This window comes from Sminthopsis crassicaudata, chromosome 3, assembly GCF_048593235.1.
Source record: "Sminthopsis crassicaudata isolate SCR6 chromosome 3, ASM4859323v1, whole genome shotgun sequence".
NCBI classification, from domain to species: domain Eukaryota; kingdom Metazoa; phylum Chordata; class Mammalia; order Dasyuromorphia; family Dasyuridae; genus Sminthopsis; species Sminthopsis crassicaudata.
The window spans coordinates 361254087-361278309 of record NC_133619.1 but is presented as its reverse complement, the minus strand read 5'-3'; the positions used below and the strand labels follow the sequence as shown (position 1 = coordinate 361278309).

The following is a 24223-nucleotide window of genomic DNA, read 5'->3' as shown; positions in this document are numbered from 1 at the left end:
CATTTTACCAACTTGTCATGTATCATTCAGTGGTTTCTCAGTGACGTTGAAGTGGTGACCGTCCTATCTTTATCCTCTTCAACCATTCCAGACAGCATATATAGATATGAAGTTATTGAATGAAGTTCTGAAGAAGTTGTTTGCTTCACCGAAATTTTTATATTTGAGTTTGCCTAAACTTAGCTTTCTGGAGGTTACCAAAATTTCTAAAAAGAAAGCATTAGAAAATAAAGCTATTTGATTAAGCTGTATGAATTGTAGTTCAGTGACATTCAATAAAGAGCTTTCTTTTAGCATAGATTTGAGATTAAATGACTTTAGGTTATTATCCTGGTTATGTCAAAGTATTGCAAATTGTACTGATCTGTAGAAGGTCAGCAATAACAGACTGCCCAGAGAGCTTGGCAAGGGCTGTAGTTTGATCTGAAGCTGGCTCTCTACTCTTCCATGACCAAGGTTGAGAATAGGACATGCTGACCTGATGCTGGCTTTGTGAGACACAAAACAGTGCTGTTTGTACAAGGAAGTTATAAATAGGGAAGTCGTGCATGAGACACAGAGACTCGAGGGAGTTACAAAAAACATGTACAAAGAAAATACACTTCATTTTTGTGTTTATAAGCTTGGACCCTCAGATTAATAAACTGATTTCTTTGCTGAAGCGCCCACCTATCTCGCCTCATACTTTCTCCTCAGCAAGGTCCTTGAGCAGGTCTCAAGTGGCACTGAACAGGGACTGAGCCAAGAGAATTCAGGGAGAGGAGAAAATACCCTCAAACAAGACTTTGGAATAACGGAGGTAAGAGGGCAACAGGTAAGCAAATAATCAACAGGCCCAGTGGGTATTGGAGGTAGAAGAGGAATTGTAACTTCATTTAAGTCTTAGGCTGGATCTAACTTCACTTTGTCCAGCTTAGCAAAATGGGACAATCTCAATCAGGAGAAAAGCAGAGACATATATTTAAAGGTTTTGAAAAAAGTAGTAAGGGAAAGAGGGATACTTATAACTAGTGAGCAATTAGTGGAGTTTATGCTCTATATAGAGAAATGTTGCCCTTGGTTCCTGTCTTAGGGACCTTTTGACTTGGAAAAATGGGAGACAATAGGAAAACAGATGAAGGAAGGATTTAGGATTAGGCTCTGAAGCAGTATCCACAACAGTTTTTCTCTATCTGGAATGTGCTTAAAATTTGCTTATAATCCCCTGAAAATGTTCCCAGAGCTACCAAAGCCATGCAGGTGGATGCAGCAGGCACCTCCTCCCCTTCATAGCACCCTTATAGTAATCTAGAAAAGATGGACAAAGACCCATAGCATGGGAGACAGCAGCTGATGGCTTTACAGAGAGCTTTTAAGGCGGCTCAGAATAGGGGCAAGACATTCCTTTGGATATTGCCCAGTGTTAAAAGTTCCTGATCCCCAGAACCCTAGACAGGGAACATCAACCATTGGAATTTAAAATACTGAAAGAATTGACGACAGGAACATCACAGTATGGGGCCAATAGTCCTTATGTGAAGGCTTTGATAGAGACAAAAGCAAGTTCAATATTGTGTCCTCTTGATTGGCAGCAGGTATGTAGGATAGCTTTGGATGGAGGTGATTACTGTATCTGGAAGGCTGCCTTTTATGAAGAATGTCAGAAAATAGATAGATAGAACAGACAAATGGGTATTAATGTTATTTTTGAATAATTAATCGGAACTGGAGCATATACTCCTCTCAATCAGCAATTGGGCTATGTCATACAAGTCTGTAGACAGATAGCTGATGCAGCCAGGACAGCGTGAGCTCAGATACCAGGGGCATATCATTCACAAAGAAAGGGAGTCAAAAGGGTTTCCTTTGTAGAAAGCCAGGACACTTCTAAAAAGATTGCAGCTAGACCCCCTGGACCTTGTCCAAAATGTAATAAAGGATGGCATTGGGCCAGTAAATGCAGGTCCTTAACGGGAAGCTCATTTCGGGGCTCACCCCAGTCCCAACAAACAATAGGGGCAGCCTTTTGGGGCAGCCTTTCCTATGACTCCCCCTGTGTTGTGTCAGTGCCTCGACAAGCATCATTCAATTGTTAAAAATAGTTTTTACATGTAATTGAGAAAAAAAAAAAACTCATTAAAAAATCTGAATGATAGCCCTGTTAGAAACCATATCTTTGGAAACCATATCTTACTATGGCTTCAGGGAAGTCAAGGAAGAATTTAGTTTTGTAGCAAAAAGGCAAGGTTGAATAGGGGACATAATTCTGCAGTAGGAAATGGAAAAGAGGACTTGAAGGAAGAAGGTCTGGGTTCAAATTTTGCCTTCTTTGATATGGGACACTCTATGGTACATAGCTGCTGTGTGACTGTGTGAATAAGTCACTTAAATTCTCTGACTCTCAGCTTCTTTATACATAAAATCAAGATAGTGATGCTGTTGTGAAGATCACATTTTTATCTGAATCAGTTGTCAATCCAAGTTATTTAATACCAGACCAACGAACCCCCTTTTCTTCTTTTATCTTTGTCCAAATAGCTGAGATGTTGGTGTTTGTACAAATAATCAGATTATTGGCTTCCAGGGCTCAAAGGTGGGGAAAGGGGAATGCTGCAAATAGAGTTTCCCTGGTCAAATAAATGCTTGTTCAAGCTTTTTTGATGATCACATGAAAAATTGTATGTAAAGGGCTTTGTAGCTGCCCTTCCAGCCTAAGCAAGATTGGGAGATCTAGTTTTAAGCATACAAACAACAAAAAGGAGTCTGGTGATTCTTATGCTAGGGATATAAGGATAGTCTTTGGCATTATATCACCCGGTTCCTTTCTCTTTTTTGACTGAAGGAGTAGTTCAGAGGTATTTGACTTAGTGCTGGCTTTAGGGATGCAGACACCTATTCCCGGGCATAGAAGATGAATGGCTAACATAGTGATTTACCTCTTTCCCCTACTTTATGGGGCCGGACTTAATGAGCAACCAAGCAGAAATGCCTTGGCTTCCCCTGGACTGTGAATAACACTGTTATTAATAGAGGGGAAAGCTGTTTGCCATGGCTCCATTTCAGATTTCCATATTAATAATGCCATAAAACTCTGGGAATGACATTTTGGCCCTCTCAAAATGCAGACAAAGCCCACTGATTTGGGGTTTAGAGTTTAGAGATTTGGATGGGCTAGCAGAAGGACACTCCTACTCAGGAGTATATTGTACTATTCATGTCTCTAATCCTCTATCCGCTATTACTACCCCTAAGATTCCTAATTTCCCTCTCCCCAAAAAGCATGGAGTCAATGTTTGACTATGAGACTTGAGAAGCTCTTTCTCTGTGTCCTTCCCTCCCACAACATATATGAGTGTCTATAATTTTACTATTGACTATCTATTGCTTTGAGTCTTGACAATATTTCATTTTCTAGAAATTTCCTACAAAAATACAAATTTCCTTTGATAAAAGGGCACTTATTTATTTATTGTAAACAATATTTTATTTTTTCTTATTACATTAAAAGATAGTTTTAAGCATTCATTTTTTGTAAGATTTTGAATTTTCTCCCTTCCTATCTCCTTTCTCTCCTCTCCAAGATGATAAGTAATCTAATATAGATTATACATGTACAATCATGTTAAACAAACTTTCCTATTAGTTATGTTGTAAAAGAAGAAACAGAACAAAAAGGAAAAACTACAAACACTTTCCCCCAAACAAAAAAAGATGAAAATAGTACGGTTTTATTGACATTAGGTCTATAGGAGACTAATTTAAACTACTGATTATTGCTAGCATTATAGACAAATAATTTATCAGGTTTTTTCTAGGAGAATTAATTGAGAAGAGAAAGTCCCACAGGGAAGGGATCCTGGATAGGTGACAATAGTGGGAGGTGATGAGTAATAGTGGAAGAAGAATAGAGAGGAGACCGGTAAAGAGAAGCTGCACTCTGAGCCTTCTTCCTTCTTCTGAAGGAGGCACTGCATGCTTTTATTATGTGCACCTGGGACCCTTGCTTCCGTTACCATCTGCTCATTCTTTCTTAATAGTGCCTGCCAGTTTCTTGGTATATAGCTGAAACATGGGATGTGATGAGCTGGGAGTACATGACATGGATGGGAGGAAGAATGGTCCTGGAGGAGGCAAATGGGAAATGGAAACAGTTCTCTAGTTTGGCTCCAGTCATTGACAATCCAGATTCAGGCCCAGTCACTGGGATGTGTGTATTTATTTTTTTGTTATACAAATCTAGAGGGTAAAAACAAATGTTACATCTTAGGATGAATGTTATTAAAAATAGAAGGAAAATATGCAATTTAGAGATCCAGATTATATTGGTTGCAGGAGCACCCTCTTCCAGTTGCTTTAGCATTATGTTATTAGGGGGTCATAGAGTAGGGAACAGGGGTGATTCAAGGGCTTGGAGTTCTGAAAAAGGACATGGTATGGATAGATATTATCTAACTTTAGGATACATTATCCCCTCCCTGTGGGACTTTCTCTTCTTAACTAGTTCTAGAAAGGATCTGATAAATTGTTTGTCTATGATAATCAGTAGTTTAAAGTACCCTTCTATATACAGAATGTCAATCAAACCATACTATTTTCACCTTTTTTTTTTTGTTTTTTTGGGGGGGATGTTTGTAGTTTTTCCCTTTTGTTCTGTTTCTTCTTTCACAACATAACTAATATGGGAGTATGTTCAACATGATTGCACATGTATAATCTATATTAAATTACTAATCATCTTGGGGAGGAGAGAAGGGAGAAAGGAAGGGAGAAAAATTTGGGACTCAAAATCTTAACAATGGGCCTTGTATTCTTTAAGTTCCTGTGTTAATGCAGATCAGCATTGTTCTGTTCTATCTTTAAACACCAGGGAATAAGGGGTTGAGTCCGGTTAGTAAACACCTGGTTGTCAGTTTTCCAGAGCTCTGACAACTCACACTTGATACTTATTCTTTTTCCAAAGCATTATTCATTCAATAAGCACTATTAAATGCCTATTGGGCAATAGGGATACAAAAGCAGAAATGACATAAACCTTGTCCTCAAATAAACAAATGCAAAAATCTACAAAGTGATTTTGGGGATAGGGGGAGGTGGGTATTAGAGACTGGGGAATTGGGCTGATATTGTGTAGGAGGTGGCACGAGATGAATCTTATAATAAACTCCATATCCTAAGATGCAACTGGTGAAAAGAAAATGCATTTCAAGTATGAGAGACATACTGTGCAAAGACATGGAAGTGGGAGATGGGAATATCTTGGGAGGAGGAGAGCAAATTGGTAAGATAGTCTACAGAGTGTGAAAAGAAGGGTAATGGTAAGTCTTGAAAGATAGGCTGAAACCAAGTGTCAAAAGGCTTAAAATGCCAGAGCTCATCTTTTATTCTAGAGCAGTGTTATCCACACTTTTTTGCTCACTCATAAACAATTCCTATCACCCCATCACCACCATTTCCTATCAGTAATTTTTTTTGCATTCACATCTTCAATATGTGTATTTATTTATAAATTATTTACATGCTCAACTAATAATTATTTATATAAATTAAAGGAGGGAAACAAGCATTTTAAAGGCTACTATATTCCAGGCACTTTGCTAAATACTTTATGATTATTATTTCATTTAATTCTCACAAAAACTTAGAAGATAGGTTATCATTATCCTTATTTTATATAGTTGAGGAAACTGAGACAAATCCAAGTTAAGTGACTTGCCCAGGGTCACAAGCTAGTCTGAAACTAGATTTGAACTCAAGGTTTTCTGAGTCTAGGTCCTGTGCTTTACCCCACTTTAGCACCAATCTGCCTTGTTAAAAAACAGACAAAAGTTGACATTGAAACATGATAAAGTTAAGATGAAAAAATAATTAATTCTTGAATCAATAAAGAGCCTTTGCATTTTATTGAGGAGGAAATAATGTTGCTCTACATGCATTGTAGGAAAATTACTTTGTGAAAGAATGGGTTGGAGTGAGGAGGGTTTGTGTAAAGCAGGTAGACTATTAGGAGGGTTCACATGAGAGGTGATGTGGCCCTGTCCTAGAGTGGTGACTTTGTGACTAGAGGTGACTGATTCTAGAAATGCCATGGAGGTATAAATGACAAGATTTAGAAACTGGCTGGATATGTGGGGTGAGGGATTCAGTAGTCAAGGATTGATAGGGTACAGAACAGAGAGAGGGATGTTCAGAAGAGAGGATGCATTTTCAGAAAATCTATCTATCTATCTATCTATCTATCTATCTATCTATCTATCTATCTATATCTCATTATGGGCATTTTGAATTTGAGATTCTTACAAGACATCCAGTTCAAAGTACCCAATACGCTATTCATGATGTAGAATTCAAATTTACGATAGAAAGATCTGGGAGCTGATGGAATCAATGAGAGAATTTGCAAAGAGAAGAAGGCACAAGGTCAAGAACCTCAGAGGACACCTACAGGAGTATGATGTGGATGATAATTGGGGAGTGCTCAGACAAGTATGAATAGATCAAAAAGAGAGAGTACTCTAAGGGCAACTAGACAGGAGACTGGTTAGATGAGGCAGAGAGAAGTCAGGAAGGGTGGAGACTAAAGAAAGACCATCAGATTTGGCAATGAAGAAGTCATTAATTTTGAAGAAAGTATATTCAATTAAGTGAGGAGTCAAGAATAAGACGAAGACTGAGAACCTGAGAGAGTAGGAGGATGGAAATAGGAAAGTTGGGAAGACAGATAAGTTTTGGGAGAAAGGTGATAGAATCTCAATCCATCCAATTTTTTTTTTCTTAATCTACTCACTCTAAAACATAGGAAGGGGTGTGTGTGTGTGTGTGTGTGTGTGTGTGTGTGTGTGTGTGTGTGTGTGTGTGTGTGTGAAGGGAAAAAACTTTACTTATTGGATAGTAGTGAAGATCAGGGCCAGGGTGTGAGGATATTAGAATACATATTTCTACCCTAATATGTGGTGCTGGTGTTTGAAATTTGCTTGCTTGTAATAGCTCTCCATGTTTGGGATGGGAAGGATTATATCCTCCTTCTCCTGAGGGAAATGCAAGTCACCTGGCAGCCCCAGGAAGAGCTTGATTTGGGGAGTGTTGAAGGGGGCAGCGTAGTTGTGTTGGAGATAAGCCCATGATGGCTGTGGGAAGGTCGGATGCAGCCCATTTTTCCACTGTCTGATTGGCTGATCACTCATGCCTTGGGATGAAGCAATAATCTCTTGGATTTATGCCATGCATCCTATTTTAGTGACCACTGCTTCAGGGGTGTGCAGCTTTTGAGTGCTGAAAAGTCAGTGTAGCTATTCAGCAGGGGAGTGATGTTGTCAGGCTTGTACTTTTAGGAATATCATTTTGACAGCTGTAAGAGGATAAATTAGAAAGAGGAGTGACAGGAGGAAAGGTAACTAGTTAGAAGGCTATCATTGCAGTAGTCCAATTGAGAGGTAATAAAAGCTTAAATTCAAGAGTTAATAGTGTGAGTTTGAGAGGGGAACAGATGCAAGAAATATTGTGGAGAGAGACTCCTTCCCAAGAAGTATACATATCATTGACTCTTAGTTGGGCCTGAAGTCTGAGTCATTGGTTCTGTGCAGGATGTTGGCAATGAGAGGATTGGTGCTGAAGTGCTCACTGGTTATGGAAGACTGAGGCATTTTTGTTTTTCTCAGACAACTGAGTGAAGCAGGACAAATTAATGCCTTTGCCATGTAAATGGGAATTCATTAGAGAAATGCTAACATTTTAATACTTAGAGACATTTTCCTTTTTTGTAGATTTTGTAGATTGTTTACCACTTTGAATGCTGTAATAAACTGAAATACTGCAAAAAAAAAAAAGTGCTGTCACATGCAATAATTGTTTCAATTGTGACAAATTTTGAAATCTGATGTGTGAGAGGTACCCTCCCCACCCTTAGGTAGAAACAATAATACTTTTCTTTCAAGCTGTCTTTGTGGACAAGAGGGAGGTGTGTGGGCTAGATTATTGTATGGTTAAATGGAAATTGCTCTATCCCTCAGAACTTGTCCTAGCTCTGATGAAATATTCTTGTTCTGAATTTTGTCCCCTAGCATCTAGTATACTCGGGAGACAAACTGATCTGATAAATTACTTAGGCAAAATATGCGAATGAAAGTGTTAGGGACTAATTACTGAACTGCTTCAGTTTTCCTTTATGGAATTCACATAAAGGTTCTTGCCCTTTGACTCCTGGGCTTTAATGATTCATGATTTTATATCTTTGCTAATGTCTATATTTTAGCACTAGCACTGGATCTCCTAGACTTTCTGGTTTCTGAGCTGGTTTGGTTCTTGAGGTTGAGAGATTTGCCACCCCGAATCTCAGTAGTTCTGTAATAGCATTGTATTTTATGACTATCCTTTCTCTCTTACCCTAACCACTTCATCCTCCACATTACAAGAGGGTTCATCTGTTTATTTCCTAGCAAAAGAATATACAAATTGGGAAATACCAAAGTTAATTATTTAACTTGAACCTCATTAAAATGCAGTTTACGCTCCCTAACAAGAATCAGGCAGGAATGTGATCCTCCACATTAATTTGAGATGTACTCACCTAGCTCACTTTCAAACAGTAAGGAAGGCTGCAGTTTGCACGGTGTAATTTTTGGTGTTCCATTCCTTACTACACAAGTACTTATCAAAATAGATCTCTATCAAGCCACAGTCAAGGGGAAATAAGCAAATTGAAAAAAGATATAGTCTTATCGCTTCAAAAATCAGAGTAATTCAGCCCTTACAAAAGACATTCCTTTTTCTTATGAAGTTAATTATCTTGGGAATACTTTTTTCATATTTATTAATGGGTCTTAAAAGGATTGGACTTATATTTTGTGGCTACAAAAACTACCTCCAGTTCTCTGTTAATATTTTCTTTCTTAAAGATTTTATTTATTTATTTGTTCTGGTCATATATATACATTCATTTAAAAAAAAAAACCACACTTTTTAATGAATTATATTGGGAGAGAAAAATCAGAACAAAAGGGAAAAATCTCTGTTAATATTTTAAAAGACAGTTTCTCCTTAAGAATGACCTAATTCCTAGATAGCTATATTGAAGATTGAGTGTCAAATAATAATAATAATAATAATTAGCATTTATATATTGCTTTCTTATATATTATCTTATTTGATTCTTACAATAATCTGGGAAGACAGGAGGTATTATTATCATCTCCATTTTACGGTAAGGAATCTGAATTAGATAAAGTTAAGAGATTTGCCCAGCTAATAAGGTTTGAGGCTGGATTTGAACTCAATTATTTTTTACTCCAGGCCAGTAGTCTATCTATTATACCATATTACTTTCCTAAATTGCATGACACAAGTAAAGTATTTTGCAAATTTTAAAATTTTATATACATGCTATTGTAATGATAATGACAACAATTATTGTTTTTGCTGAGTTTTACAAAAGAAACAAGAGAGCCAGTCAATGCTAGCTTTTTTTGGGGGGGTCCAGAAATGATTTCATGAGCATAGGATTTTCCAGCAAGGAAACTCCCTGTAGCAGAGCATATCAGTAACTATTCTACAACTTATAGACTTAAAGAATGGTCTAGATAATTGATGTTAGAGAAGAACTGGGAAAACTGGGACACTAACATACTGTTGTGGAGTTGTGAATTTATCTAACCATTCTGGAGAATAATTTGGAACTCTGCCCAAAGGATTATAAAACTATTTGATCCAGCAATACCACTGCTATTACAAGCAAGCAAACACCACCACTACATATTAGGGTAGAAATATCTATTCTAATATTCTCACACTCTGGCCCTGATTTCCACTACTATAACTTTTGACTTCCAGGACAATGACCAGTAAATAAAGTTCTTTCCCTTTACACCTTAGGACCTAGCATAGAAAAAGGGGGAAAGATATAAGAAAAGGGGGAAAGGACTTAATTGTTCAAAAATATTTATAGTAATTCTTTTTGTGGTAGCTAAGAATTGGAATTTGAAGGGATACCCATCAATTGGGGAATGGCTTAGCAAGTTATAGTATATTATTGTAATAGAATATTATTGTGCAATAAGAAATGATAAAGATGTTTAATTTATGTTGGCTTGCTTGCTGTCTAGGGGAAGGGGGTAAAGGGAAAGGAGGGAGAAAAATTTGGAATACAAGGATTTGCAAGAGTGAATGCTGAAAACTATCTTTGCATATATTTTGAAATTAAAAAGCTATTAATAAAAATAAAGAGGAAATGATAAGCCAGATGATTTCAGAAAAACCTGGCAAAACTTACATGAATTGATGCAAAATGAAGTGAACAGAACCAGAACACTGATCACAGTGAGAGTAATATTGTTTGATGAAAAATTGTGAATGACTTACAGCAATACAATGATCTAAGAAAATCCCAAAGGACTAATGATGAAGCACACCTATCTACTTCCAGAAAAAGAACTGATGTTGTTTGAATACAGCCTGAAGCATGCTATTTTTCACTTTCATTCTTTTTCTTTTGTTCAAGTCTTCTTGTGCAAAATGATCAATATGGAAATGTTTTACATGATTGCAAATGTATAACCTATGTCTTGATTGTTTACCATCTCAAAGAAGGGGGAGAGAGGGAGAGAAAGAAGGATTTAATTTTGAACTAAAAAATCAAAAATACACTCCAAATGTTAAAAATTGTTTTAACATGTAATTGAGGGAAATGCATTTTTATTTTATTTTTTTAATTTTTAAAAATTAATTTTATAATTATAACTTTTTTTTTTGACAGTACATATGCATAGGTAATTTTTTTACATTATCCCTTGCACTCCCTTCGTTCTGAATTTTCCCCTTCTTCCTCCATCCCTTCCCCTAGATGGCATGCAGGGAAATGCATTTTTAAAAAGAATTGTCTGGGGACCCTGAGAGGTTAGGTGACTTGCTCCCTGATGGTCAGTATGTATCAGAGGTGATGCTCGAAAGAGGTCTTCCTGACTCCTGAGATAGGAGCAAATAAAGCCACAACTAAGTCAAAGTTATCAGGACTCTCCCAGAATGCTGATTTCTGGGAATGCACTGGTGGCCTTATGTTTCACATTTTTTTCATGGCTCATGGTTTTCTCTGTCAGCCTACCTGGGCTACCATCCCTAGGGATTCATTGCAATTGAGTTCCTTCTTTCTTGTGCATGCCCTCTTCCTGCCACTACCTATTTTCTCTGCTTCTCCAGAGGCTTGGAGAATTCGGATCAAACATCACCTATCCCTCTCCCTAACCCCTCAGTGAATTTTCACTAACCATTAGAGTTCTTATTTGTGTCTCTAAAGGGAAGGGCAGACACTAACACTTTAAAGGTAAGGCAGTTTGCCAAACCAGGAGCTGGGGTTAATACTTTCAAAGTGGAAATAGAAATAACAGGGACAAGGCATTCAACCAAGAAAATTTGGCAGGAAGCTTTATGCAAGATAATCTTCAGGCTGTGGAAGAAAGGATTCCACATAATCTTCCACTCCCCCTGCTTCTTGAAATGTTTTATAGATATGCTTTATTTTTTAAAAAATGCCAATTTTACCTCACAATCATTCTCCCCTGGGCCTTTAAAAACCTCTTTTGTAATAGGTAAATATAGTCATGCAAGACAAATGTCTGAAATTGCATGCCTTATTCCTCACTGGAAGTCATTACCTCTCTGCCAAGGGGAAGGAGACATTGATGCTTTACCACAAATCCTTCAAGAGCTTTTTGGTATATCCTGGACCCGTTTCTTTTTAAGAGATTGTTTCCTACCCCCGTTACTGATAAACCGTTAGAAACTGGGCAGGATCGGAGGTCTTTTCGTGGATAGAAAACTGGGTAGAGATACCTGATTGTGACAGAGAAGAGTACTTCCTACCGTTTTTCCCTGTACTTTTTCTGTATTTTTCTTTGAGAAAGGTCGTTTCCAGGAGGGACACATGCATGTAGTTGCAACCATCTCTTGCTGGGACTCCGAAGTCCATCTTCACTCCCTGCATAAATATTTTTCCTTGCTACAAGCTCATAGGCAGGGAATTACCAGTTCCTTCTTCTTCCCCTCTCCGGCCCCACCATTTAGATTTCTCCTAGGGCACAATCACTTTTGAAGGTCTCCAGCTTTGTTCTAGCACGTCTTGCATGTAAATTTGGATATAAGCATATTTTTCTGGGAAGCTATCAATGGTGACATAGCTTAGAGAGATGGAATCGTGAAATATTTAGAAAATCAGCCATATTGCGTAAGATTTGCCGTATCCTGGGGGAAAACTGAGTCCGCAAGAATTAACGGTGTCGGGGGAGTACAGACCACTTTTAAGAGCATGCCATTTTGATCAAGATGCAGTAGAGGGCAGCAAAAAATCGTATTTGGGACTTGGGAGCTTCAACTGACCGGTTTCTTTCCGTAAATCGAAGGCAGCTGGACAGAGTTCAGCCCAGAGAAGTGGGAGTGAGGAATTCAGAGCGGGAAATAAAGAAAATCCGTTTTAAAAAAAGTGTGAGAGAAATAAATCGCCGGACCAGAGCCTGTTATAAGCCCGTTAACACTTCTTCTATTCCTATTTTACAACTGAGGAAACAGGCTCAGAGAAGTGGTTCCATAACTAGGGAGTATCAGAGGGCGAACTGGAACCCGATCTTCCGATGGCAAATCCAATATAATACATTAATACGAATAAGAATATACTCGAATACTGTGCCGCCCGTCATCATGTGGTTAGCATTATTTCTCCCCTAAATCGGATGTAAACTCCTTGAAGATCAGAATGGTGGTCGAGTGCTGGATCTGGGATCAGGAAGACCCGAGTCCTGGCCCACTTATTTAAGGAGCGCTGACTCTGGACACATCATCTGACCTGTCCCTTAGCCGTGATTTCCGTGCATGTAAAACGGAGCTCTATCCACTCGGCACCCACTTCCCAGGATTGTTTTAATAATCAAATGAGATATTATGCGGAAACTAAAGTGCTTTAAATGTATTTTCAGCACTTTGCACATACTAATGGAGATCAGAGGCAAATTTAGGAGTGTCTGTCTTTTAGGCACAGAGGCTGGTTTAGCTTTTTTCAGGTGTTGTCAAGAGTCTTTTGATGGTATCCCGTGGGACTAATGTCCTGGTCTCTTTTCTTTTTAAAAGGTTGTTTCCTATCCTGGTTACTGAGAAACTATTAGAAACTGGGCAGGATTAGAGGTCTATTCTTGGATAGAGAGCTGGGTAGCAGATTGTGACAGAGAAGAGTACTTCCTATCATCTTTCTTCCTGTACTGTTTTTCACATGAAGCTAAATTCTAACAGTCACCTGCAAATGAAGGGTATTCTATCTTGCTAGCCAAAGACTATGGACAAAAGTCTTGCCTTTCAAAGAAGTGCAGTAGGGATCTGTTTAAGTCACCTTTGTGTTATACTTTGAAAGGCAATGGGAAATCTCCCTAGATGATATCTGCAATTCTCATTATCAGTATTCCACAAACAGATAACAGTGGATAGAATGCCATACTTGGAGTCAGGAAAGACCTGAATTAGAATCCTTTTTCAGGCTAAAAACCCTGTGACTTTGGACAGATGACTTGTTTATTCTCTCTCAGTCTTCCCTTTTCTGTAAAATGGGGTTAATAATTATAACACCTACTTTGCAAGGTTGTTGTAGATAAAGGTTAGTTGTTATAATGATGTACTGCCTTTAATGGCCTCAAGTTCTTCCTTGAAACAAAGACTTATCTTTTTTCTTGTTGATGTTTTTTATTTATTTTTAAAATTTACATGTAAAACAATTTTTAACATTTGTTTTTAAAACTTTGAGTTCAGATTCTTTCCTTTCTTCTTTCCCCCATTGAGAAAGCACATATGAAGTTATGCAAAATATTTCCATAGAAGTCATGTTGCAAAAGAAAACAGATCTCTCCCTCCCCCCAAAAAATTCAAGAAAAATAAAGTTTAAAAATGCTTCTAGTATTTTCAATTTTTCAAAATTATAATTTGCTTGCATTTTGTTTTCTTTCTCATTTTAAAATTTTGATCTAGTTTTTCTTGTGCAGCATGATAATTTTGGAAATATGTATAGAAAAATTATATATGTTTAACATATATTGGATTATTTGCCATCTAGGGGAGGAGGAGGGAGGAAGGAAAGAAAAAATTTTGGAATATAAGGTTTTGCAGGAATTAATATTGCATATATTTTGAGAATAAAAAGCTTTAATTAAAAAAGTAAAAAAAAATAGATTAAAATAAAAATTCCAGGTAAAAAAAATGCTGCAATCTGTATTGAGACACAATCAGTTCTTTCCCTGAGTATGGAGAGCATTTTTTCATCATGAGTCCTTCAAAGTAGTCTTGAATTATTGTATTAATGAGGACAGCAAAGTCAATCACAGCTGATCATCCCACAATTTTGCTATTAATGTGTACAGTAGTACATTTCACTTTGCATGAGCTGATGGAGGACATTTCAAGTTTTTCTGAGAGCATCTTGTTCATCATTTCATATAGAACTATAGTATTCTATTATAATCACATACCACAATTTATTCAACCATTCCCCAATTGATAGATATTCCCTTAATTTCCAATTCTTTGACTTAAAAAAGCTGCTATAAATATTTTTTGTACATATAGATCCTTTTCTTTTTAAAAAAATCCCTTTATTTTTTTTGGGGGGGGGACAGCGGATAAAGCACCAGCCCTGAAGTCAGGAGGAACTGAGTTCAAATCTGGTCTCAGACACTTAACACTTCCTAGCTGGGTGACCCTGGCCAAGTCACCCTACCCCAATTGCCTCAGCAAATATATATATATATGTATATATATATATGTATACACAGACACAGACACAGACACACACACATATATATCCATCCCTTTTTGGGTACATGAAAGGCTATCTTTTAACACTAAGATTCTTTTGCTGGTACTACATGGTTTTGAGTCATACAGACTTTGAAAAATTAAGGTCAAAATGGAAAGGTGCAGCATATAATCAGTGAAGATATTGGGAGAAAGGAAACAATTATTTATTAAGCGCCTACTGTGTGCCATAACCTGTGCTAAGTGAACTATAAATATCTCATTTGATCCTCAGTACAATCTTCGAAGGTCAGTACTGTTATTATCTCCATTTTACAATTGAAAGTGAGGCAGACAGATTAAGATTATGTTAGTCCAGAGTTACAGAGCTAGTAAATGTTTGGGGTTGGAATTGAACTTGAGTCTTCTTAACTCCAGGGGCTGGAGCTCAATCTTTTGTAATAACTAGCTGCTTCAGCTAATGGGAGAAGCAGTGTATATGATATTAATAGAGAAATACATGCTCCGAAAAGAAAGTGGACCAATCACAAACTGAGAGTGAGCCATAACCAATAGCCTGTGTGCTCCATCAGTATTTATGCAATGTCAAGGCAATTCAAGGCAATCTCAAGAGGGAGATCCTCAGTAGACTGGGTAGACCTTCTGTGGTGAAATTACTCAAGGGCATTTACAAGTTCCTTAGGTTGTATAGGAATAGATAGGAATTGCACTCCGAATCAATGGTAAAGAGTAGCAACTTTGATGAGATCACATGTATTATTGCTAAAGTAATAGTAATCACATTTTATTGTGCTTTAAACTTCACAAAGCTCTTGACTTAGAATAGTGATCATTGGAGACATAATTATCTTCACTTTATAAATGGAGAAACCGATGCTTATAGACAGTTACAGACTTCTCTGTGGTGGGAACCAGTGTTTGAACATAAGTTCCCCCAGTTCCAAATCCAGTTCTTCCGTGAGACTATTCTGCCACTTTGATTTTGAGCTATCATCTGGTAAAGTTCTGAGTTCTCCAAAATTATTCCAGCAGAATGAAAGATCTGGTAGAAACCTGAAAATATTTTGAGTATAGGCCAATTGATACAATGTATATCTTATATATACTTGGTCTAACCTATATAAGTTTCAAAAAGAAAAGTTGGATATTGGGTGATTCAAAAGAAAATATTTTGGACCACAACAGCCCTTGAAGACTATTTTCTTCCTTCCTCTTTTTTCTTAATTGTATTTTATTTTTCCAAATACATGTAAAGATAGTTTTCAACATTCATTGTTCCAAATTTTCTTTCTCCTTCCCTTATCTCCCTCCTCCCTGAGACAAGAAGAAATCTGATATAGGTTAAATATGTGCAATTTTTTAGAACATTTTTCTATATTTGTCATGTTATGGAAGATAAGTCAGGCCAAAAGGAAAAAAAAAATAAGAAAGAAAAAGCAAACAAAAAAACAAAGGTGAAAATAATATGTTTCTATTCATATTCAGTCTTCATCATTCTTTCTTGAAATGCAGATAGTATTTTCCATCCCAAATCTACTGGAGTTGTCTAAAATCACCTCATTGCTGAGAAGAGTCAAGTTCATAACAGTTGATCATCACATAAACTTGTTGTTACTATGGATAATGTTCTGATTCTGCTCACTTCACTCAGAATCAGTTCCATGTAAGTCTTTACAGGATTTTCTGGAATCAGTCTGCTTATCATTTCTTATAGAACAATAATATTCCATTACATTCATGTATTATAACATATTCAGCCATTACCCAACTGATGGGCATCCACTCAATTTCCAATTTCTTGACATAAGCACATGTGGGTCCTTTTCTCTTTTTTATGGGAAAGATCCAGTAGAGATCTATAGATCCAGGAAAGAGCAGTAGAGATATAGATCCAGTAGAGACTACTGCTGGATCAAAGGGTATGTATGATTTTATAGCCCTTTGGGCATAATTCCAAATTGCTGGAGTGGATGGATCATTTTACAACTCCACCAACAAAGCATTAGAGTTCCACTTTTCCCACATCCCCTCCAACATTTATCATTATCTTTTCCTGTCATCTTAGCCACTTTGATAGGTATGAAGTGGTTCCTCAGAGTTGTCTTAATTTGCATTTCTCTAATCAGTAGTGATTTAGAGCATTTTTTCATATAACTATAAATGGTTTTAATTTATTCATCTGAAAATTGTCTCTTCATATTCTTTGATCATTTATCAACTGGGAAATGATTTATATTCTTATAAATTTGAGTTCGTTCTTTATATATTTTAGAAATGAGGCCTTTATCAGAAACACTGGCTATAAAAATTGTTTCCTAGCATTCAGCTTTCCTGATAATCTTGGTTACATTGCTTTTGTTTGTGTAAATAAATTTTAATATAATATAATCAAAATTATCTGTTTTCATAATGTGAAGACTACTTTTTATTTTTATTTTATTTTATTTATTTTTGCTGAGGCAATTAGGGTTAAGTGACTTACCCAGGGTCACATAACCAGGAATTGTTAAGTGTCTGAGACCAGATTTGAACTCAGGTCCTCCTGATTTAAGGGCTGGTGAACATTACTTTAAAAAAAAATTTATAATTATTTACTTATTGTTAAGTTAAACTTAAAAAAAATTCATACATAAATCAAAGCATCCTTCCCCCAAAAAATAGGACTTCAAAAGAAACTTTGAATTCTACTTCATACCATATGCTTTAAATATATAATTCTGTTTTCACTTCAAAGCAATTCTGCTTGTGTATTACTAGCTGAATAACTAAACTTTCCTTATGTAAATTTAAAATATTACAATGGCCCTTTAAAACATCATCATCATCATCATCATTATTCTGTATTTCAAATTAGCTCCACCTTCAATTTTCTCTTTCTTTCTCCCAATTAAAAACACAAAGGAGCAGGAGGTGAAGGAGTTTAACACAATCAAAATTAATCCACACAATGTACATATTAAAAATGTATGTTCCCTTTTCCATCTTGTGAAAAACTACTTTCTAAGGTATGTTGAGGTTACAATCTGTATTGGGGCAGTGAGATCCCATACTGATGGTGGGTATGGGTATACTCACTAAACATAAGTCACTGCCACAGGACATTGAGAAATCACAATAGAGATCTCAGACATTTCATCAAATTTTAATTGTTGTCCTTTTTGGTCAGGAGTAGGATTAGCCTTCACATCTAGGCCAAGTGCTAACAAACAGAATATATTCAAATATTCTAATCCCGTTCTCTGACATTTAAACAAACTAAACTTTCATGCAAAATACTCCCCTGATTCTCTAGAAAACTGTTTATTTTTCTGCTTAGATAGTAAAAGTTCAAAGCCCCTTTTCAAATAGATGTAATTTCTTAAAAGTAAAAAAAATTTATAACCTTTTATGATGTTTTCTTTTTGTTATGGGTAAATCCATTTTAATACTGGCTATTTGAAAATACTTTTTTTTTTTTTTTTTTGTCCTTTGCAGGGAGAGGAAGATTTCCTAACCTAAAAGGATCCTTTTTAATTTCTTTAACAAAATTGGCCCTGGTTAGGGCTTATGAGATTAATCAAAGAGAAACTAATATATTATTAAATTAGAAATAGTGAGTGATTTCAAGATGGGGGGGGTTTTCTAAGGAGGAGGAAAATGAGACAAGAGGAATATGAGATGGATCTAGGTCTATGAAGGAGCAAAAAAGAATAAAAGGAAGAGAAGGATTTTTCAAATCATATAAAATGAGTAAATAATTCCATTGTCTTCAGAATTTCAAAAGCATCAGACATACTGAGAGATGAAATTAATGAAAGTGAATATGCCTTCTCCTCAACAGTAATTCAATATAACTCCATCCTGGATTGTTAGTCCTTGGAGTTAGAGGTCATCCTGCTTCCAGGAAATAAGTTAACTGGGATAAAAGTGATAAGACCCTAATTTTTTCTCTATTAAAATATATATGTGTATATACACATATATGTATGTATCAATGTATATATGTAAGTATGCATGTATGTGTGTGTGTATACACACATATACACATATATGTCTAGATATGGCCTTTTCTTCTTTGGTTCAATGCAATTCAATTTGTCCAGCACACACTGAAGAGGTTTCTCTGTGGCAAATTTCATGAAGAATAGGAAAGAAGTATTATAATTGATTCCTTCCCTCAAAGAGTTTATAGTTGGGTAGGCAAGATACTCTTGTGAAACGGAGAACAATGCTGGAATATCTAGGAAGGGCAATTTAGGCAGCTATTTTTCTTCCTTTTTCACTCCTATCGGCCTCCTGGTGGCTTCCACCAGAAGTAGAAAGGGATAGGAAAAAAAAGCAATTATTTACTATTTTACAGCTAGGCAGCTCTGCTTTTTTTTTTTTTATTGATTTTTATAATTATAATTTTTTTGACAGTATGCATGAGTAATTTTAAAAATAACATTATCCCTTGTATTCATTTTTCCAAATTTTCCCTTCCCTCCCTTTACTCCCTCCCCTAGATGACAGGCAATCCCATACATTTTACATGTGTTACAGTATAACCGAGATACAATATATGTGTGTAAATCCAGTTAAGTATTGGATTCCGAAGGTAGAAGTAACCTGGGTAGATAGACAGTAGTCCTAACAATTTACATTCACTTCCCAGTGTTCCTTCTCTGGGTGTAGTTGTTTCTGTCCATCATTGATCAACTGAAGTGAGATGGATCTTCTTTATGTTGAAGATATCCACTTCCATCAAAATACATCTCCATATAGTATTGTTGTTGAAGTGTAGAGAGATCTTCTGGTTCTACTCATTTCACTCAGCATCAGTTCATATAAGTCTCTCCAAACCTTTCTGAATTCATCCTGCTGGTCATTTCTTACAGAACAATAATATTCCATAACCTTCATATACCATAATTTACCCAACCATTCTCCAATTAATGGACTTCCATTCATTTTCCAGTTTCTAGCCACTACGAAAAGAACTGTCACAAACATTTTGGCACATACAGGTCCCTTTCCCCTCTTCAGTATTTCTTTGGGGTATAAGCCCAGTAGTAGTATGGCTGGGTCAAAGGGTATGCACAGTTTGATAACTTTTTGGGCATAGTTCCAAATTGCTCTCCAGAATGGTTGGATTCTTTCACAACTCCATCAACAATGTATTAGTGTCCCAGTTTTCTCACATCCCCTCCAATATCCATCATTATTTGTTCCTGTCATCTTAGCCAATCTGACAGGTGTATAATAGTATCTCAGAGTTGTCTTAATTCGTATTTCTCTGATCAGTAGTGATTTGGAACACTCTTTCATATGAGTGGATATAGTTTCAATTTCATCATCTGAGAATTGTCTGTTCATATCCTTTGACCATTTATCAATTGGAGAATGGTTTGATTTCTTATAAATTAAAGTCAATTTCTCTGTATATTTTGGAAATGAGACCTTTATCAGAACCTTTAACTGTAAAAATATTTTCCCAATTTGTTACTTCCCTTCTAATCTTGTTTGCATTAGTATTGTTTGTACAGAAACTTTTTAGTTTTATGTAATCAAAATCTTCCATTTTGTGATCAATAATGATCTCTAGTTCTCCTCTGGTCATAAATTCCTTCCTCCTCCACAGGTCTGAGTGGTAGACTATCCTATGTTCCTCTAATTTATTTATGATCTCATTCTTTATGCCTAAATCATGGACCTATTTTGATCTTATCTTGGTATATGGTGTTAAGTGTGGATCCATATCTAATTTCTGCCATACTAATTTCCAGTTTTCCCAACAGTTTTTTTCAAATAATGAATTTTTATCCCAAATGTTGGTATTTTTGGGTTTATCAAACACTAGATTGCTATAGTTGTACCCATTTTTGTCCTTTGTACCTAATCTGTTCCACTGATTGACTGGTCTATTTCTTAGCCAATACCAAATGGTTTTGATGACTGCTGCTATATAATATAGTTTTAGATCAGGTACAGCTAGACCACATTCATCTGACTTTTTTTTCATTAATTCCCTTGAAATTCTCCACCTTTTATTCTTCCATATAAATTTTGTAGTTATTTTTTTCTAGGTCACTAAAATAGTTTCTTGGGAGTCTGATTGGTATAGCACTAAATAAATGGATTAGTTTGGGGAGTATTGTCATTTTTATTATATTTGCTTGGCCTATCCATGAGCACTGGATGTCTTTCCAATTATTTAAATCTGACTTTATTTTTGTGGCAAGTGTTTTGTAATTTTACTCATATAATTCCTGACTTTTCTTTGGTAGATGGATTCCCAAATATTTTATGCTCTCGACATTTGTTTGGAATGGACTTTCTCTTTGTATCTCTTGCTGTTACATTTTGTTGGTGATGTATAAAAATGCTGAGGATTTATGTGGATTTATTTTGTACCCAGCAACTTTGCTAAAGTTGTGAATTATTTCTAATAACTTTTTATTAGAATCTCTGGGGTTTTCTAAGTATACCATCATATCATCTGCAAAGAGTGACAGTTTGATTTCCTCATTACCTACTCTTATTCCTTTAATCTCTTTCTCGACTCTTATTGCCGAGGCTAGCATTTCTAATACAATATTGAATAGTAATGGTGATAGTGGACAACCTTGTTTCACTCCTGATCTTACTGGGAAAGGTTTCAGTTTATCTCCATTACATATTATGCTTACTGATGGTCTTAAATATATGTTCCTGACTATTCTAAGGAATAGTCCATTTATTCCTATACTCTCAAGCGTTTTTAGTAGGAATGGATGTTGGATTTTATCAAATGCTTTTTCTGCATCTATTGAGATGATATATGGTTTTTATTAATTTGATTATTAATATGGTCAATTATACTAATAGTTTTCCTAATATTAAACCAGCTCTCCATTCCTAGTATAAATCCTACTTGATCATAGTGTATTATCCTGGGGATGATTTTCTGAAGTCTTTTTGCTAATATCTTATTTAAGATTTCAGCATCAATATTCATTGAGGAAATTGGTTTATACTTTTCTTTTTCAGTTTTCGATCTACCTGGCTTAGGTATCAGTACCATGTCTGTGTCATAAAAGGAGTTTGGTAGGACTCCTTCATCCCCTATTTTTTCAAATAGTTTATATAATATCGGGGCTAATTGTTCTTTAAATGTTTGGTAGAATTCACATGTAAATACATCTGGTCCTGGGAATTTTTTTCCTGGGGAGTTGATTAATAGCTTGTTCTATTTCTTTTTCTGAAATTGGACTATTTAAGCAATTTATCTCCTCCTCTGTTACTCTAGGAAGCCTATATTTTTGGAGGTAGTCATTCATTTCACTTAAGTTATCAAATTTATTGGCATAAAGTTGGGCAAAGTAAGTCCTTATTATTTCTCTAATTTCCTCTTCATTGGTGGAAAGATCCCCCTTTTCATTTGTAAGACTAACAATTTGATTTTCCTCTTTCCTTTTTCTGATCAGATTTACTAAAGGTTTATCTATTTTATTGGCTTTTTCATAAAACCAACTCTTGGTTTTATCTATTAATTCAATAGTTTTTTTACTTTCAATATTATTGATTTCTCCTTTTAATTTTAGTATTTCAAGTTTAGTTTTTGGTTGGGGGTTTTTAATTTGGTCTTTTTCTAGCTTTTTAAGTTGCAGGCCCAATTCATTAATCTTCTCTTTCTCTATTTTGTTCAAATAAGCCTCTCAAGATATAAAATTTCCCCTTATTACCACTTTAGCTGCATTCCACAAATTTTGGTATGATGTCTCATTGTTGTCATTATCTTGGGTGAAATTATTGTTTCTATAGTTTGCTGTTTCAACCAGTCATTCTTTTTTTTTTTTTTTTTTTTTTTTTTTTTTACTTTTTTTTTTATTTTTATTTATTTATTTATTTTTTTAATTTTTAATTTTATTTTATAATTATAACATTTTTTGACAGTACATATGCATGGGTAATTTTTTACAACATTATCCCTTGCACTTACTTCTATTCAGATTTTTTCCCTTCCTCCCCCAACCCCCTCCCCCAGATGGCAAGCAGTCTTATATATGTTAAATATATTACAGTATAATTTAGATACAATATATGTGTGTAGAACCGAATTTTTTGTTGCACAGGAAGAATTGGATTCAGAAGGTAAAAATAACAGTTTACATTCATTTCCCAGTGTTCCTTTTCTGGATGTAGCTGGTTCTGTCCATCATTAATCAATTGGAATTGGATTAGCTCTTCTCTATGTTGAAGAAATCCACTTCCATCAGCATACATCCTCGTACAGTATCATTGTTGAAGTGTATAATGATCTTCTGGTTCTGCTCGTTTCACTCAGCATCAGTTGATGCAAGTCTCTCCAAGCCTCTCTGTATTTCTCCTGTTGGTCATTTCTTATAGAACAATAATATTCCATAACATTCATATACCATAGTTTACCCAACCATTCTCCAATTGATGGACATCCATTCATCTTCCAGCTTCTAGCCACTATGAAAAGGGCTGCCACAAACATTTTGGCACATACAGGACCCTTTCCCTTCTCTAGTAGTTCCTTGGGGTATAAGCCCAGTAGTAGTGTGGCTGGGTCAAAGGGTATGCACATTTTGATAACTTTTTGGGCATAATTCCAGATTGCTCTCCAGAATGTCAACCAGTCATTCTTAAAGATGATATTATTCCAATTACTTTTTGGTCTAGTTACTCTTAACTTCTTATTGAATGTAGTTTTTATTGCATTGTAATCTGAGAAGAAGGCATTTACTTTTTCTGCCTTCCTGCATTTAATTTTGAGATCTTTATGTCCTAATATATGGTCAATTTTTGTATAGGTTCCATGAACTGCTGAGAAGAAAGTATACTCCTTTCTATCACCATTCAGTTTTCTCCAAAGGTCCAAACATACCTAGTTTTTCTAATGTTCTATTTACCTTTTTAATTTCTTATTTGTTTTGTGGTTTGATTTGTCTAATTCTGAGAATGCAAGGTTGAGATCTCCCACTGTTATAGTTTTGCTGCTATTTCTTCTTGCAACGCTCTTAACTTTTCCTTTAGGAAGTTAGATGCTATATCACTGGTGCATATATGTTTAGTATTGATATGGCTTCATTATCTATGCTACCTTTTAGCAGGATATAGTTTCCTTCTTTATCTCTTTTAATTAGATCAATTTCTGCTTTTGCTTGATCTGAGATAAGGATGGCAACCCCTACTTTTTTGGCTTTACCTGAAGCATAATAGATTCTGCTCCAATCTTTTACCTTTACTCTGTATGTATCTCCCTGCTTTAAGTGTGTTTCCTGTAAACAACATATTATAGGGTTCTGACTTTTGATCCACTCTGCTATCTGCCTCCATTTAATGGGAGAGTTCATCCCATTCACATTTACAGTTAAAATTACTAATTCTGTATTTCCTGAAATCATATTATCCCCGGATTATGCTTTTTTTTAATCCCTTGACCCCCCTGAACCCCTTCCCCAATATTTAATTTATAGACTTCACTTGTGATGTGCAGCCCTCCCTT

The 24223-nt window shown here is 35.8% G+C and overlaps 1 long non-coding RNA gene across 9 annotated transcripts in view; it reads left to right on the top strand.

Annotated features, from left to right (window-relative positions):
• Nucleotides 1-556: 556 nt before the first annotated feature.
• The window catches only part of LOC141561763 (uncharacterized), a 553911-nt gene continuing 530244 nt past the window's right edge, over nucleotides 557-24223 (top strand). For 8 of the 9 annotated variants that reach the window (XR_012488149.1, XR_012488147.1, XR_012488143.1 and 5 more), the window contains exon 1: nucleotides 557-799. This is a non-coding gene — a long non-coding RNA (uncharacterized LOC141561763). Of the gene's footprint in view, nucleotides 815-24223 lie in introns of all 9 variants that reach the window. The other variant, XR_012488150.1, reaches the window with a different exon arrangement.